The sequence below is a fragment of the Microtus oregoni genome, unplaced genomic scaffold (genome assembly GCF_018167655.1).
Source record: "Microtus oregoni isolate MIOR12 unplaced genomic scaffold, Mior012 000029F_ref0000214, whole genome shotgun sequence".
Taxonomy (NCBI): domain Eukaryota; kingdom Metazoa; phylum Chordata; class Mammalia; order Rodentia; family Cricetidae; genus Microtus; species Microtus oregoni.
Genome location: NW_024543088.1, coordinates 17,590,692 through 17,608,891, shown reverse-complemented (window position 1 = coordinate 17,608,891; position 18,200 = coordinate 17,590,692).

The window sequence follows — 18,200 nt, the reverse complement described above, 5'->3', positions numbered from 1 at the left end:
GCCTATGCATGTAGCTAGTTTGGGGCTTTCTTAAAGCACGGATATCTTAGCCCCCATAGCAACCACACTTTCCTCAAAGAGTGTTTAAAGAGAATCCAGCAGGAAACTGTCCTCTGAGAAGTCTGGACCCAGGACTGTCAAAAAGGTCACAGATCAGTCAAGATCGAAGAGAATGAGGCCCTGAGTCACCCTACACTTCTTTCCTTTTTATTTTAACTTTTAATAGAATACATTTTTGTTTTTTAAATAATTTATTCTCTCATATATTATATTCTGACCTTAGTTTCTCCTCCCTCCCCTCCTCCCAGTCCCCCCATCTTCTATCTCCACATCTATTCGTCCTCCATTTCCCTTCAGAAGAGGGCAGGCCTCCAGGAATATCAACCAAACACAGCACATCAAGTTGCAAGAAGACTAGGCACCTCCCTTCGTATTAAGGCTGGGTGAGACATCCCAGTAGGAGGAAAAGTGTCCCGAAAGCTGGCAAAAGAGTCAGAAACAGGATCCTCTCCCTCTGTTAGGAGTCCCACAAATCTCCGAGCTACACAACATAACATTTATGTATCAGGCCTAGGTTAGACCAATGCAGGCTTCCTGGTGTCTGTGGCTCCCCGTGAGTCCAGGCTTCTCGATTCTGTGGGTTTTCTTGTGATACCCTTAAACCCTCTGGCTCCTATGATCCTTCTTCCCCTTCTTCTGAAAGATTTACCCAGTTCTGCTGAGTGATTGACAGTGGGTCTCTGCATCTGCTTCCATCAGTTGCTGGAACAAGCCTCTCTGGTGGTGAGTATGCCAGGCTCCTGTCTATACAGAATATCATTAGGAATCTTTTCGTGTGTGTGTGTGTGTGTGTGTGTGTGTGTGTGTGTGTGTGTGCCAGGCACGTTCAGTTCTATCCTAGGTCTCTGGGCCTTTGCAACGTCAGGGGTGAACTTCCTCTCATGGCATGGGTCTCAAGCTAGGCCAGTCACTGGCTGGACAAGCCCACAGTTTCTGTGCTACCTTTATCCCAACACATCTTGCAGGAAGGACAATTACAGGTTAAAGGTTTTAGGGCTTGGTTGGTGTCCCAGTCCTTCCACTGGAAGTCTTACCTGGTTGCAGGAGATGGCAGTTCAGGCTCCTTATCCTCCATTGCTAGGAGTCTAGGTTACAGTCACCCTAATAGATTCCTAGGAGCTGCCACTGAAATAGGTTTCAATGTTACCACCCCCGCCAGTTCCAGTCATCTCTCCAAGTGCTCTCTTTGTCCATCCTCTTCCTACTTGATACCTCCTGTGTTGCCTTAAACTTTGAGACTTGTGATCATTTGTTACAGAAGCAACAGAAAACTAATATGGCATAATAGACCTCTAACATAAAGCACATCTTGAGACATATTACAAAATAATTTTTCAAACTGTGTCTTGTACTCCAGACAACTAAAATAACTATTTCAATAGGATAAATTCGGTATAAATGTACTAGTTGTCATTATTAATTCCCTGAGCCTCCACCTCATCTCTTCCATCTCAGTTCCCATGCTATTGTAAGTGGTAATTACAGGTTAACCAGAAAGCTCACAGAACAGAAAGCTATTACACATGCATTTTTCTCAAATTTGCTGGACCTGGGGAAGCAGAGTCATGTGATTGCTTTTCTTGGTTTGACCTAGTTAATTTTCTCTTTATTGAATCCCATATTTGGGACACACAAAGTAATAACATTTCTATTTTTAAAAAGATGTTAAGTTTTTTGAATTAATGAAAAACATGAACTTAGGCATTAAAACTCATACTGAAAAGATTTGTAAAGCCAAGTTTAAAAGCTCTTTTCCTGGAACCCTGTGTCTTTGCAGTGGGATTTCAGTGTTGCTTTTCTAAGCATCCAACTGATCCAATTGTAAGTGAATGAAACCTACATAAAAAGTTACTCGTTAGACCATGTCAACTCCAAAATTTATTTACAGTTTTTCTCCATAGACATTTTTTTCTTATTTTTAATTTCATTAATCTTGATTATATCTTGGAACATGTGTATGTATTTCTCAAGTTTTACATGTCATAGCCAAGAACAAAGTACGGTGTTCTTTCCTTGACCTGAATAGAAAATGTAAGCAGGTGACCAACTCCAGGCACTCCAGGCCTGCTGGACTCTGGGGTTTTCATTTCCCTTGGAGCTCCAGCAGCAAGCGGTAGCAGCAGGCAGGCAGAGGCCGTCACAAGTGGGACCACTAGTACACATTCAGTGTAATTGTCTTGTGAAAGCCCCAGGACCATATATAGGCCTTCTAATTCCTGTGACAGCCTCTGGCGTGATCAATATTACAGACCTCTCTTCCTGCAGACTTGGAAAAACTTCAGGTGACAGAGCCTATGATTATTTGTCTCCTAATAACCTCTCTATCCTCTTTTGCTTCTCTTTTTTCTGCCTTGCTGCTCTCGAATGGTTCTGCTACTTCATATCAGGAAACTGACTGCCGATTCCTCCCACAGCTTAGTTACCACTGCTAGTACAACTCAAGATATCTGCCACTGTCAGAATAGTGATTGGGAGCTAGAATGAATGGAACCAAGGCACATCTGAGATCACTTAGGCACATTTATTATCTGATGGTAGAATTTCCAGCTTGGGTGAGGGTTTTGATCTTTGCTGACTCACCATGGACTTCCAAATCATCTATCAATCAACAATTGGCATATCTCTAGGCAGACAAGAACTCATAAGAAACAAGCCAAACACAGGATAAGATGTTCCACTATGCAGCCTACATACAGGACCTGCTCAATGGGGACCAAGCAGATCCTCAGCTCTCAAGATGTTGTCATTGACACTAGGGACCTGAAATGTAGCTCTCCAGCCGCCATCTAGCCCTATGACTCAGCACCCTCTTCTGTTTCTACTGCTTCTTCATGTTGCCATATTGGCCTGTACTACTGAAAGGAGGCAAGAAAAACTACTCATAAGAAGGCGTTATGGCTCAAGAGATTACTTGAGCCTACTACTATTGTTCTGTTAAATGAACATGTAATAAAATGACTCCAAAGGAAATATTGCTATACCCATAAATCCTTCCGTCGATGACCCTCATCAGAGAAACTTCTTCTTGCTGTAGATGGCAATTAACACAGAGACACAGAACTTAGCAATGAGTAGAGAATGAAAGACTTTGGAGTACGCAACTCTCCACTCAAGGCTTAGGGATCAATGTAGAAGAGGAGACAGAAAGATAAGGGTCAGAGCTGGTGAATAATTTCAAGGAAACAGCATCTTACACACACAATAGGGCTGTTGCACCCACGAAGTCACAGGAGCTGTAACAGCATGCACAGACCTGTACATTTTCAAACTAGACAAAAATCTCAGCACTGAGAAAGGGAAGCAAGCCCAAATTCCACCCCTCAACAAGAATCTTTTTGCAACTGATACCTTCTGGGAGAAAGAAAATTAATGTTCTCCAGTGAAGTGACACTGGACAAAACAACCACAGCCCAGTGCAGGCTCTGTGCTCAGATGTGGTTGGCCAACACAGAATGACTCATGTGTTTTGTGTGCTTCTTTGTTTATTTTTGATTTGTTTGAATTATTTAACTTTTGGGTTTGTTTGTTTGTTTGTTTTAAGGGAGGGAGGAAAAAAGGAGAGAGAGAGAATGAAGCTGGGTAGGTCGAGAAGTTGGGAGGATCTGGGATGAGTTGGGAGAAGGGAAAGATTAAAGAATATGAAAAAACATATTATACGAACATTTTTGAAAGCCAAAAAACATGGAAAAGTAATTCAAAAAGTGATCAAAATGGGTAGGAGAGATGACTCAGTGGTTAAGAATATTTCTTCTTTTTTTTCAGGTTTCAATTTCAATTCCAGCCAGATTGAATGGTTTGCAATCACCTTACCACCAGCTCCAAGAGGACATGACATTTTTGGCTTCTGAGAGCACCTGTATTTACATACACATAATTAAAAATAATAAAAATTAAGTTTCTAAAATGTATGTTCTTTAGTTTGAAAGAGGGGGAGAGTTATACAGTAGTCCTACGTCTCAGAAGCCTGAGACACAGAGACTCTTCACATCAGACAAGTCGATGGGCTTTGGAAGGAAAAAAAGTTAAAAAAGAAGAGTAAAGAGTAGCAAATATATATACATACACACACACACACACATATATATATATATATATATATATATATATATATATATATATATAAAACAAGAACACAGCAAGGCTCACCTTGCTTGCTAAATTTGCCTTGGGCATTACATAAAGGAGAGAGCTTGCTGAAGATCTAATTGGCTTCAATTTTGAAGCGCTCATTGTTGCTTCTCCCAGCTCCCACAATCCCATCTTCACCCGGGAATTTCTTTGTCTCTTCAGGCCTGTCCTTACTTCTGGGTCTTCCTTTCAGAGATGGGGTTCCAGATGTAGGCTGGTGTGCGGGTGGTGCTTAGCAGATGGAATTGCAGATGCAGCTGGGAGGTCCTTCGGGAGACCCATTGTGACTGCTGCCTCTTTCCCAGCTGGGTGCTTCCCATTATCTAGTGTGCTGCTTAAAGACTGCACATTGGGGATTTCCCTGTGGACTCTGGGATCCCCCTCCCCCTGGCTGTTAACTCACTGGGGACTACATGGCTTTGATTCAAAGTTTCTGCCTCAGAATCTTGCAGGATCCTGATGGCAGTCCTGACTCTTGCTCTGACAATCCCAATAGTGATGCCCACAGAGGGTTTAGGCTACTGGGCTGTTTAAGTGTTGTGATATTTTTCGAAATGTCATCTTTAGAGCTCAGAGTGCCTAGTGCTGAGAGGAGAAGGCTTTGTCCATAGTGGTTCCTTCTACCTGTGCTGCTGCCATAGGTGTGGCCTTTGCCTCTGCTCTTCCAAATGTCTGTTAATGAACATACGGTACAGATGTTCCAAGCTTCTCAGGCTCCATGCCGGCTTCTGGCACTCCCTCTGGCTGGAAGTGAGGGCGCTCTAAGCCAAGCCAGTCCTTTTAGGATGGGCTCTGGACTTTCCTGTTTTATAAAGCTCCCTATGCTGCTTTGCTACTTAAGTTAGAAACACTCAGTCCTCACCCACCTCTTCCCCTGGCTGCTACTTGTCTTCAGGTGTATTCCCTGGAGACGATCTGCCATCTTCCCTCTTCTAACATCCGTCTGTACTGAACACAGTTAGTGTTGTGTGTTATAGAAACCCAGGGTGACACAAGGAGGAAGCTTGGATCTTGGTGACTGAGGTCAGGTAGGAATTTAAAAGACACCTTGAGCATCATCTATAAAGTTCCTTGTCACCCCACTGAGGAGTCACAGCTCCGCTGATGGCTCTGGAGAGCTGCTGGGTGAGCATCCAAAGAGGACAGGACCACAGCTGCCGTGAAAGCGAAGAATGTGTCAAGAGAATATAGGGCAGGAGTAATTTACTCTAATTTCCGTGGCAATCGGTTTGGGCTCTGAGGATAGAGGGAAAGATCGGCGTGGCAGAAGCAGGGGCTATTGGCCACTGTGCTGATTTAGCACATGTAGGATATCAGGAGCCAGAAGGGCAGACACCCACTGAACACCACACTAAGCAAATGTTCCGTCTCAGCTAGACTGGTGTTACCAAAACACACTAGAATTACTTCATTCCTTTACTATTTAATTTATATTTGCTTAATCCTTGCTCTAAATATTCCTTCTTCATTGGTAAGCTCCAAGAAAGCAGAAACCATTTGTTCTATTCACTGTGGATAGCCCCGAGTAAAGGTTGCTGTAGGACTGCAAATTTATTACAACCCAAGCTTGAACACTCCCTTGAATACATGCAATGTGTTGATTTCTGAAATGCTGTAGCTGGGTGGATAACTGTCTATGGCGGAAAGCTCATGTGTAAGGGCCCGTGTAGGTGGCTAATATTCACTCTACCAGTACAGATTTTTAAAGCAAAATACTTTGGTTTTTATTTTGTTATTCAAAATATAAAATGCAATTAGATGCTTTTGTGGCCAAAATTCTGGCAAAATGTGAATTAGTTTCAAACTCCAGTGGTAGAGCTGTGTTGCTACAAACAGCATTTGGAACCAATAAGCTATATTTTTAGGGTTGAACACAGCCAAATAGTTTGCTCTCAGTTTTCACAAGGGGAAAAAATCCCTTCTGGGCTAAAGTGTTGTGTACTGAGGTATATTTATGCTTGAATCTTGCCAAATGACTGCCAAACAGAGGAGAACAAAAGCGTCCAGTGGTTCTCCCCGGCTGCGGCTGCTGCCAGCCTTTAGTAAATACCAGGTTCTTAAACTGTATTGACGAAGTTGCAGGCTGAAGTAGTGTGTTAGGCAAGAACATGAAACCCCAAAATATTACTGTGCTGTGGGCCATAGAAAGGAGTGGAACTGAGCAGCTTTAGATGCCGTGATGCAACCGACATTTCTACACAGAGTTCTGGGCCTGAGGGCTGACACTGGCTGTGGGGAGTGGAGCCAAACGAGTCACAATTTGATGTAGGGTTGTTAAGTGGATGGAAGTTGGCCTGTGTCTTCAGCCCTGTGCCATAGACATCCTGGCTCCTTCAAGCCCACTTTAAGCAGCAGGCACTATTAGTTCTCCAGAGGTCTGTCTCTGTGAGAGCCAAGTCACCTGCTCTGGTGCCACATAACCAGAAGCAAGGCTCCTGGCGATCTTATTGCCTAACAGCACAGCTCACACACACCCCATGACTCTCTGGTGCCCAAGTTAACTGATGGTTTCATAAGTTTATCCGTTTTATTAGGTTTTGACCTGGCATAAAGCTAATTGTACTGACAGGATTAGAAAGCTAGGTATAGATACATATTTCAAACAGCTCAATACTTTGTTCTGTATGTATAGGCCACAGTAGAGTTGCTGTAACTTAGACATGGAGCAGGTCTCTTTGGTCTCCTCATCCAGCATGTCTGCCCCAGGCTATGAGGTTCTCTTGTTCCCAGGACTTAACATGGACACCTCCATGAGGGGGACAGGTCCAGGAATGGAGAGAGATTCCTTTCTTCTTGTGTTCCGGCATTGTTTTAATTCCAGGAAATATTTGGAAAAAAGTGAATGGCACCAAAGAGTAAATAGCCACAGCTGGATTCGGGATGGTGCCTGAGAACGGGCACGGGAGCAGAGGCGTGTTTCTGAGGTCTGCCATGTGCTGGCTCCCCTTCCTCACATTTGATCTCTTTATAAGTTTTCCAGATGGTACTCATCACCTAGAGTCACATGTGATTAGAACTCACCTAATGCCTCAATGTTGGAATACTATACATCCTTTTGGTTAGGTTTACACTTAAATTTCTCAAAAGCATTGTCATAGTTACTTTTTTTATTGCAGTGACAAAACACCATGACCAAGAAAACGTTTAACTCGGGTGGAGCTTATGGTTGCAGAGGGTGAGAGTCCATGACCACCATGGTGGGAAGTATGGCAGCAGGCAGACAGGCATGTTACTGGTGCAGTAACTGAGGCCTTAGACCTTGATCCACAAGCACAAGGCAGAGAGAAAACTGGGAAAACTTAAAACCTGCCCCCAGTGACGCACACCCCTCCAAGATACACCTCCTAATTCGAATTCTCAAGGTACACACAAATAGTTCCACAGACTAGAGTCCAAACATTTAATTATATGAACCAAATTGGCCTTTCTCATTCAAACCATCAAAGCACGTATGTAAAGGACATGGAAGATGGGACTTTTGTGATTTCAGTGTATTTTCCATGACTTCGAGAAATTCCTTTTTTTTCTGTTTATGGCTCAGCTGCCTCTTGACTCACATTAATCTTGTCTGGAATATTAGAATATGTATAACTTAGTCTCCTGAGACTCCTCCCAGCCATCTCATACCTTCATGTCTAACACCAGGGAGTAGTGTCCTTCTGGTGGCATCGCAGAAGACACAGGACATTCTCAACAAAATTCTCACCACCTGCAGAAAGGTGTTTTAGGGCATTCTTTTACGCTTTGAATTTCATAACCAGGGCTGTCCCATATTCCTTAACTACTGTGCAGCCTGACATCCATAATTGATTACAGGAGAAGTCTAACTCCAGGCATGCCCAGTCGAGGGATTCAGCTCTGAACTCCAATACCAGTTGACCAGAGCCTTCCCTTGGAAGTCATTAGGGGCAAAGATATGAACTCCCTGGACAATGAGAAGCAATTTATCTTATGTGAATTCTGGTACTGACTGGTATGAGCAATGCCAAGTCTCTATGACCAGGCGGTATCTGTGAGGAGAAATGTGTTCATATGCATCTATGTATGTATGTATGTATGTATGTATATAGTTGATGTCTTAGGCCGCCTTTGAACACACAACATAGATAGCCCAGGACGGCCTTGAACTCATAATCCCTTGCCTCGGCTTCCCAATTGCTGAGATTCTGGCTCAAAGCCACCACATCCAATACTTGCTTTTCATATTTAAGCTGTGTGTATAAGCCTTGTTGCATATTTACTACAAAGAATATTTCAAATTTCCTTATTTCTTTTTCCTTTCTCTACTCCTGAAAATAAAAACCAAGTAAAACCTGTCCAAAATTGAAAATACACTGAAATAACACCAAGTCCTGAAATTCAGGCAAGGAGATGAACATAATTTTCAGCTCTCTCTGTCTCTCTGTCTCTGTCTCTGTCTCTGTCTCTCTCTCTCTCTCTCTCTCTCTCGTGTGTGTGTGTGTGTGTGTGTGTGTGTGTGTGTGTGTGTGGTGTGTGTGTGATATTGGAGTTACTGACATTTCCCCTTGATGGGTCATGTTTACTCAGGAGGTTAACAAAATACGCAAGTACTTGTCATGTAATAGAGTTGAGGTCAAATGGCGTAATACTGTGGAAGTTTGAAACAGAAAACAGCAATAAAGAAAATAGATAAGCTTCCAGATTATAAAACAAACATAAAAGAATAGGCTTCTTAATAACGTGACAAAAAAGTATCTAAAAATATTGATCCCACTGGATTCTCCCACCATCCCATCTCTTTGTACCAGATTCCCTGCAATGACTTATGTATAAATGGGTATCTCTATGTGTAAAAGTAAATAGGTATAGCTTCATCCCCAGAATCACCTTCTGACTTCAACTATAGCAAAATTCATCACACTATAGATTTTTGGTTTGTTTTATTGATTTTTATACTATGTATTTTGATGTTAAGAACTCCAGTATCCTCTTGGTGGATTTTCTTTTTTTTTTGTTTTGTTTTGTTTTTGTTTTTGTTTTTTGTTTTTTTTTGTTTTGTTTTGTTTTTCGAAACAGGGTTTCTCTGTAGCTTTGGTGCCCGTCCCGGCTCTTGTAGACCAGGCTGGCCTCGAACTCCCATAGATCCGCCTGCCTCTGCCTCCCGAGTGCTGGGATTAAAGGCGTGCACCACCACCGCCCGGCTTGGATTTTCTTTTGATAAGTACATACTATCCTTCTTTCTCTCTTCTAATGAAGTTTACTTTTTTAAGATTTTAAAATGGCTGACCTGGATTGCTTGGGATATATTTTTCATCTCTTTACTCTGAAGCAATGTCTATCCTGAATGTTATAACATGGTTCTTCCATGCACCTTAAGAATGGATCCTATTTTCAAATCTATTCTGTTAGTCTGCATCTTTTTTATTGATGAATTGACAACACTGATGTTGAATATTGATGAGCAGTCCTTGTTGATTCCTGCTATTTGTTGACATGGCTTGGATTTCCCAACCCCCATATGATTTCTGATCTGGTATTATTTAGTCCTCATGTTTTCTCAGGTGTAACTAAGTTTTTCTTTTAGTGCCTTCTAGAGCTGAATTTGTAAATAGATACTGTTTCAGTTTGATTTTATCATGGAATATCTTGCTCCATCACTCATGATTAAAAATCTTGCTGGGTACAGTAAACCGGGCTGGTATCTGTGGTCTCCCAAGAATGTGTAGAATATTTGCCCTGGCCCTTATGGCTTTATATACTCTTTAATGAAAATCAGGAAGCTAGGCTTTATTCTAATAGGCCTGCCTTTTTATATTATTTGCTCCTTTTCCTTTGGAGACATTAACCTTTGTTCTGTACATTTAGTGTTTTAATTACTATATACCATGGGGAATTTCTTTCCAAGTCCATTCTATTTCATGTTCTGTATGCTTCTTGTACCTTAATAGGCACCTTCTTCTTTATGTTGAAAACTTTTCTCTGATTTTGTTGAAAATATTATCTGTGGCTTTTACCTGGGTTTCTTCTCCTTCCTCTATTCCTACTATTCATAGATTTGTTTTTTCTTTCAAAGTGTCCCCAACTTTCCTGGATGTTTTGTGCCTAGATACCTTTAGCTCTAACATTCTCTTTGACCTAGATATTCATTTCTTCTATCTTGTCTTCATGCCTGTGATTCTTTCTCCTATCTCTTATACTCTGTTGCTGAGCCTTCCATTTGAGGTTGCTGTTTGAATTCCTAAATTTTTCATTTCCAATTTGCCCTCAGTTTGTGTTTTATTGCTTCTATTTCTACTTTCATAACTTGAACTGTTTTCTTCATTTTGTTCCAGTTTTTGTTTGTGTTTCCATAGAGTTAATTAATAGATTTATTCATTTTTTGTTTAAGGACCTCTAACATATTCATAAAGGCTATTTTGCAGTCCTTATCTTGTTCTTCAATGAACATTGCATTTCTCAGGGCTTGTTGTAGCAGGGTTGCTGGGCTTTAGTGGAGACATATTGTCTGGCTATTGTCCTGGCTGTTATTGATTGTATTTTTACACTGGTGTCTGGGTATCTAGATTTGGGATGATTGTAATTCCATGTCCTGACATGTGGTCATGTCTTTGTTGGGTAGTTATTCCATTCATTGGTTTCTATTGCTCTCTCTGATTCTCAAGAGAGTGTGGTGGGTATTGATATCCTGATAGGGAGTGTTTCTGAGATTTTTCCAGGTATATCAACTGGGGGTTCCGAGTAGAATGTATTTCTAGGTATTCAAGCTGACACTTAAAAATGGGGATGGACTAACGGGGGCAGTGGTGCTGAAAACAGTGTGGACTGTGGAGGCCTGACTCAAACAGGTACAATATGAGCAACTGGGTTATAGACCATTTTGTGATATTTTGGCTATATCATCTGGCTCCCTTTCACCCTTGTTGTAGATATAAATTGAAGAGTTTTGGCCAAATGTCATTGGCAGAGGAAATCTCAAGACGATCAAGTATTGACCCTGTCATGTGGTTATTAGTGATGATCCTTATGCAAATCTACAATGAAAGGGGGCAAGGTTAGGTGGAGAAATATAAAATGTATATTTAAGGAGAAAAAGAGCAGCAGGAAGTTTAATTTTGAAGCTTTCATTTGTACTAAAGAAAATGAGAGAAGAAATGGAATAAAGGAAGTGATACCCTCAGGATGAGATTCCACCTAACTAATCCTATAACTTGTGGAAAGGAAATGCTTATGGAACTAAAGGAAGCTTAGCTGGATAGTAATAGCACACATCTTTAACCCAAGCACTTGGGAGGCAAAGGCAGGTGGATCTCTGGGAGTTCGAGGCCAGCATGGTCGACAAGAGCTAGTTCCAAGACAGGTTATAAAGCTACAGAGAAACCCTGTCTCAAAAACAAAAGAAATTAATTGATGGGGAGGCCAGACTCCATCCCAAACAGGTATCAAGAGCTATTATTAACTAGTTCTTACAAATTAATCCATTTTTATTAGTCTATATTTTACACCCAGTCTCGTGGCTTGTTATCTCATATCTTGCTCCCCCAGTAACGGCCAGCATTTCCCAGATTCTGCCCCTTTTTCCCCTATATCTTTTCTTGGATTTCCTGCCTGGCTCTATTCTGCCTGGTTATTGGCCAAATCAGCTTCTTTATTAATCAATGATAATAAAACTTCTCACAGCATACAGAAGGGCATCCCACATTATGTCCCCTTTTCTGTCTAATTAAAAAGGAAGGTCTTAACTTTATCATTGCAAAACTACATATAGCAAAACACATATTAAGCAAGAATTATAGCTATAATATTTAATCTATGTGTGCTTGGCAAAATTAAAGAAAATACTCTATCATCTATTCTCTCTTTATGAGTCTAAAGTTTTATATCTAATTTATCTTTCATCATAACTAATGAAAACTATAATTATAAATATCTAGTTTTCAATTCCATCAAAGACCCCAGAAAGATACAATATTGGCTCAGTAAACAGGAAGTACATTGAAGGGAACTTTGGAAGCTCTAGAAATGACAGAGATATCTGGCTGCCTGGACAGTCACCCAAAATTCTTCTGTAACATTGGGGCATCTATCTTCAGTATATTGGCCTAAAGTGTCTGGAAGATTTCTCAGTGAAGCAGGAAATGTGAAACTGTCCCACCTATATTAGTAGTTTGTTAGTCGTGTGTGTGTGTGTGTGTGTGTGTGTGTGTGTGTGTGTGTCCTACAGAATGCCTGACAGATTCTTCCATGAAGCAGTAACCTGGAGGACTGTCCCATCTTTTTTGGAAAGTTCAACAGTCATTTTCCTGTGGGTGCTGTATATCCAGTTTACACAGCATAAAGTCTAACAGTCCAGGCAAGAGCATTTTCTTGCCCAAATGACTAGCCTTGCCACATTGAAAGCAAATTCCATAAGGAGTTTCTTTGATGCCCATCATCCTCTTGAAGTAATTGGTGCTACCAGGAGCAGACACTCTCACTGTCAAGAAGAGTCTAAGTTCTTAAAACATTTTAAATTCCATATTCTGTAGGTCTTTGAAGTGTTTGAAGATTACTTATCCATTTGAAATATATCTCTGCATATCTATAAAACCTAACTAATATAACTATAGAGAGAACTGATAGAATACTATCAAGTTGTATTTTTAAAGATTTATTTATTTATTATGTATACAACATTCTGCCTCCATGTATGCGCACACACCAGAGGAGGGTGCCAGATCTCACTACAGATGGCTGTGAACCACCATGTGGTTGCTGGGAATTGAACTCAGGACCTCTGGAAGAGCAGACAGCGCTCTTAACCACTGAGCCATCTCTCCAGCCCCTCAAGTTGTATTTTTAACTATGCATTACATTTTTAATGTAATTGCACAAACATAATACCTTAAACAAGAGTATAAATATTCATATAGTATAACAAAATTGATCTTAAATTTGTAGCAATAAACCAAAATTCATACTAATATAAAGTATTTTGAGATTAACCATTGTTTTTTGGATTAAAGTAGATTCAATAATCTTTTTTTCATTATTTCTATATCATATTTCCCTTTTTTCTTTAGAAAAAGATTGATTGTAACCATTAATCATATATTACCAGCTCCCTTTAAATGAAAACAAACATTAATAAACAATATTTTGGGAATTTGGGCATAATTTTTGTACTAATTGTACTGACTAGGGGTGCTGGCAATCTTGTGGGGATCCTGAGAAAGTTTACAATTATGGTTAAACCTTGGCTATAGTAGTAAAAACTGGGTGGGTAAGAAGGAAGAATATTTGAGAGAAATTGGGGGAGTAGTAAAAGTATGGGCAAAATATATTGTATAAAAATTTTTTAAATAAATAAAAATTAAGGAAGAATAGTTACCATGAGTCTGATGATGCCAAACATAGCAGATCCTATCTACAAAGTCTCTCACTTTCACATAAATATTATTTTAATGTTGCAAAACTATCATGAAAAGATAACTAAAGTGATTCATTTTATTCTTTTTATAAGAATTTATCCATAAGATTTGAGTGACAGTCAGTCAAGAAAGGAAAGGGATGGAAAAATTACATTTTCCTGAGTTCTATCACTGTGCTCTGGTGTGATCCACTTCAAAGTAAAGAACTGTAAAAGTTGATGATAATCCATGTATTTGCCAGTACTGCCTGCTACCTGGTAGGCACTGCTCCAAATCCGGCCTTCTTCTCCACAGCCCCATCTCACTCACAAACAACAAAACTGAAGCTAAATGCTCATGTTTATACCCTCTTATCATGCAAAACATGAAAGACAACTTACTGGGATTTTTCTGAAAACTAAAATTCCATTTTATAAATGTTACATCACAATACTTCTACATATGAAAACTCTGAGGTCAAATATAGGATTGAGCTTCAGTTGATTTTCCTAATGCCATCTATATCAGTCGGATTCCATTACTTCTATTCTTTCCACCACGCAACTGACTAGCAGCCCTTTGACACTATTTAATCCCATGATTCTCTTATCCCCTAAGTAATTTTTACCATCATTTAACAGAGCACTACAGTCCCTACCTGCTGCCTCTAAACACATAAGTAAGACAGAGGATATAAGATGTGACATTCTCTAACTTTTGCGTACCTCTATTACCAGAGTTTCAAGGACCAAAGCCTGGGTCAAAGTCAAAGCTCTAACAAGCTAGACTCAATCACTATCTTCAACAGGCCAATTGCAGAGACAAGTAACAGTGAAAAGCAGAATATTTATTCAATGTGGTTACATTGAGAAAAGGAAGACAGAGGTCTTGTTACCCTGAAGTCTATTTTCAGGGTCCTAACACAAGGTTCAAGTTTGAAAAGAGGTTCAGAGGTAGAACCAACTACTTCTAGTCAAGGTCATGTTACGTCATTGTCTCTCTCATCTTTTCTGCAAGACAAGTTGTCACAACTGTATAAAATCCTCTTCCTAGGAGAAAGTTCCCTTCCTCTGGCTGGCAGTGGGTTCTAGTGTGTTCTTTCTCTCATCGTAAGATTCTTGAGGAAATTCCAATTTCTTAGAAGCCATTTTTTCTTAGAGGCCTAATAGTCAAAGGGATGCAAATGTCTCCCTTGTAACAACTGTACATTTGCCAAGATGGTTACACGTAAAAATGTAGTGCAAGGCCAACTTCCTTCAGTATTTCACAGAAAAAAACACCCCTCTCTGGGTGCAGAGAAAGAGCAGCCATAACTGACCTGCGGCAAACTCCAGAAAAGGTGTGGCGCACTGTCTGGAAGAAAAACCAGCAAGTGAAGATGACTGTCCTGAGATCCCAGATGAGCAAAAACAAGTGTTTTCCTGGCTCTTCATCCTTCAGACTGAGGCAGGTTACCAAGCTGACCCCAGTGCAAGGGAACAGAAGTCTCGGCCAGGACAGGGAGGGTCTTGGCAGCCCTCCCTGCTGGCTTCTCAGAATTGCTCTGTCTTCTTCCAAATGAGCTACAGGAGAACCAGAGAACCACAATTTTAAAACTGACTTCATCTGCAAGAATCAAATTTACTTTGGCAGTTCTCCAGAAAGGGAAAACAGACAACTAATCCCTTTCCTTCTCCCTCCCCATGACAAAATGAACAGTTACAGCATAAGGCCTATTGGAGCCAGGTTCAATTACAGAAAAACATTTGAAGATCTGAAATATTGCACAATGTGCAAATGTGGAGAAGCAATTTTAAGGCTCATTAAATGTGTGAAGACTTTCTTTAAATATCCCTTTGTCTTCATCTGGCCAAACTACCACCTTAGGATCATAAATGGGTCTTTGCTTCCTCCAAAACCTCAAGAAATATTGGGTGCAAAGAGCTGTCTTCAGGGAACCTTGAGTAGGCAAAGCTGCTCCTATTTGAGGGAAGGTCCTTATCTATTTGCCTTGTTTAAGTCCATCACCAAAGATGGTTCCTCTTATGAGCTATTTCATCATTGACTGAAAGCATAAACTTTTAATTTGCATAACATTATCAAACATTCTCAGCTCTAACATATAACAGTACTGTACAATAAGAAAGGTACTTCCTAAAGACGAAGAGTAAACTGTCGGGAAGTACTTGCACAGGAACGAAACTTTAAAACTGACAATACAAAGGTGGTCAGAACTGTAAGATCACAAAGTGCTGTGTTTTGAATGTAGCTTGTGCCCCCAAAGTTTTGCATGCTAGAAGCTTGATCCCCAGTGTGAGAGAGTTGAAGTAGTACAACCTCTAAAGGGGACCAGTTGAGTGTGGTCATATAAGCCTGTGATCACAGCACTCCGGTTGCCAAGGCTAGATGATGCATGTTTTATTCCTTCCTGGGTTACACTAGGAGAACTATGCTTAAGAAAACAAAAAGCAGGAGACAGTGGATAATAATTAGTACTAGAAACTCCATGCTTAATAATGAGGGTGTCTCAAATGCTGAATTGGGTCTTGGAAGAACAGGAGCAATCCATGCTTTGGTTCCTTTTATGGCCACCTCTTTTCTTGTTTAGTTACCATTACATCTGTCTTTCAAGGCCAGAACAAAACACTGGTAAGAATCAGCAGAAAGGAGGGAAGGTTATTTAGTGTAGAAGTTTGGAAAGTCTGGCCCATGTTCAGCTACCTAAGGAGTTTATGATTGTAGGAGAAAGAAGGTTAAATTGACTCCTGCAAGCATCCATGGACTCTTATAAATCACTAGGAGCTGTGCCAATGACACAAACTTCTGCAAGAAGAAAGTTCCAGAAGGATACAGGACGGAAATCTGTGGAAATCACTCTGCCAAAATTTTACATTATATTTCATATATATGTGTACATATATACATATAGAATGTGTGTGCATATATGTATGTGTGAATCCTGTATATACGTGTGTATTCGTGTGTGTGAATACATGCCATGGTGTATATATGGAAGTCAGAACACAATCGAGTATAGATCTTTACCTTCCACATAATTTTTTATTTTAAAAAAACTATCTTTTTTTCATCTTACATACCAATCCCAGTTCCTACTCCCTCCCCTCATTACCTCCATCTCCCCCCCACACACACACTCTTTATCTACTCCTCAGAGAGGGTAAAGCACATTGCTTTTAGGAAGGACCAAGGCTGAACAAGGTACCCCTCCAAAAAGAATGGGCTCCATAAAAACAGTACAAGCAGTAGGAATAAATCCTGGTCCCTCTGCCAGTGGAACACAGTCTGCCCCAGCCATTCAATTGTCACCCACATCCACAGGGCCTAGTTTGATCCTCTAATGGTTCCTTCCTTGTCTGGCCAGAGTTGGTGAGCTCCCATTGACTCAGATAAGCTGTTTCAGTGGGTGTCCCCATTCTTCCACATGATTTGATAGAAGGTCACTTTGTTGTCACTACTATATTGCAGGCTAGCTGGCTTGTGAGCATCCAGGAATCTTCTATCTTATCTCTTCTCACTATAGGATCACTGAGATTGCAGATGGCCTGCTACTTCAGCCACATTTATGTGGGTTCTTGGGATACAGGTCTTCATACATGTGGGGCAAGGGATTTACCCATGAAACCATCCCCCAGCTCTCCATCAAAATTTTAAAAAGTGATTAGAAAGTCAAGTTGGACCTAGCAATGCACACCTGTAATTCCAGCTACTCAGAGATAGCAATCTCAGTATCAACCTGCACAATATAGTTTTCTGAGAAAAGAAAGGAAAGGAGAGAAGAAGGTGAGGTAAAGGGAGAGGATGTGGGGAGACAGAAAAATAAAAATAAAGGGGGGAAGAAGGAATGAGAGAGAAGGGAAAACACAGAAAACAGATGAAGGGTCTGAGGACAGGGGTCAGAGGATGGATCCTTCCTCTACTGTCTGCCCACGATTGTGCCTAGAGGTAGTAGTGGTTCCCCAGGAGTTCCCCAGGTATTATGTTGTGGCTCACTTCCTTCCAGACCTGTACTCCTTGGACCCCTGCATCACCAGTCTGTTTTCACATCCTACCAGCAGCTGTGGTGCTTCCATGATAGAACCCTGACAAACGTATGCAATCCCTCACCACCCACCCTCCCCTTGATGTTCTACCATCAGGATCTCCATTTGTCTCCATCTCTCCATGAAAATATCTTTACAGTCACTTGTAACCTAAAAATCCCCAACCTAGTGACTATTAATTCTTTTCTTGGAATTTAATGCTTGCTTGCCTCTTTGGAGATTGTGTTATTTGTTGTTGTTGTTGTTGTTGTTAGCATTATTATTATTACCCTTGAATCCTTCTCTCAAGTGTGTGTTGTTAGCCTTCTCCCCATCTCCAAATGGTTGAGAGTCACAAAGCTTGACTCTTGGGACCCTCCCTTCTCTTTTTAGCTAAGCTTACCCAGTGTTGAAGCTAAAGACGACAACACTGGATTGTAGCTACAACACTTTCTGTCTCCATCACCCCTGAACTCTATTTAATTCTGGACTGTACTTGCACCTGGCTAGTGTCAATTATGACCCAGCCAAGCAGAAAGGAATTTGCCCTTGTGTCCCTCCCTCAAATCCACTCTCCCAGTCTCCACATCTCAAGAATGCCATGACTCAGTTGCACTGTCTTCATTTTTCATCTCCTGATAGCTCT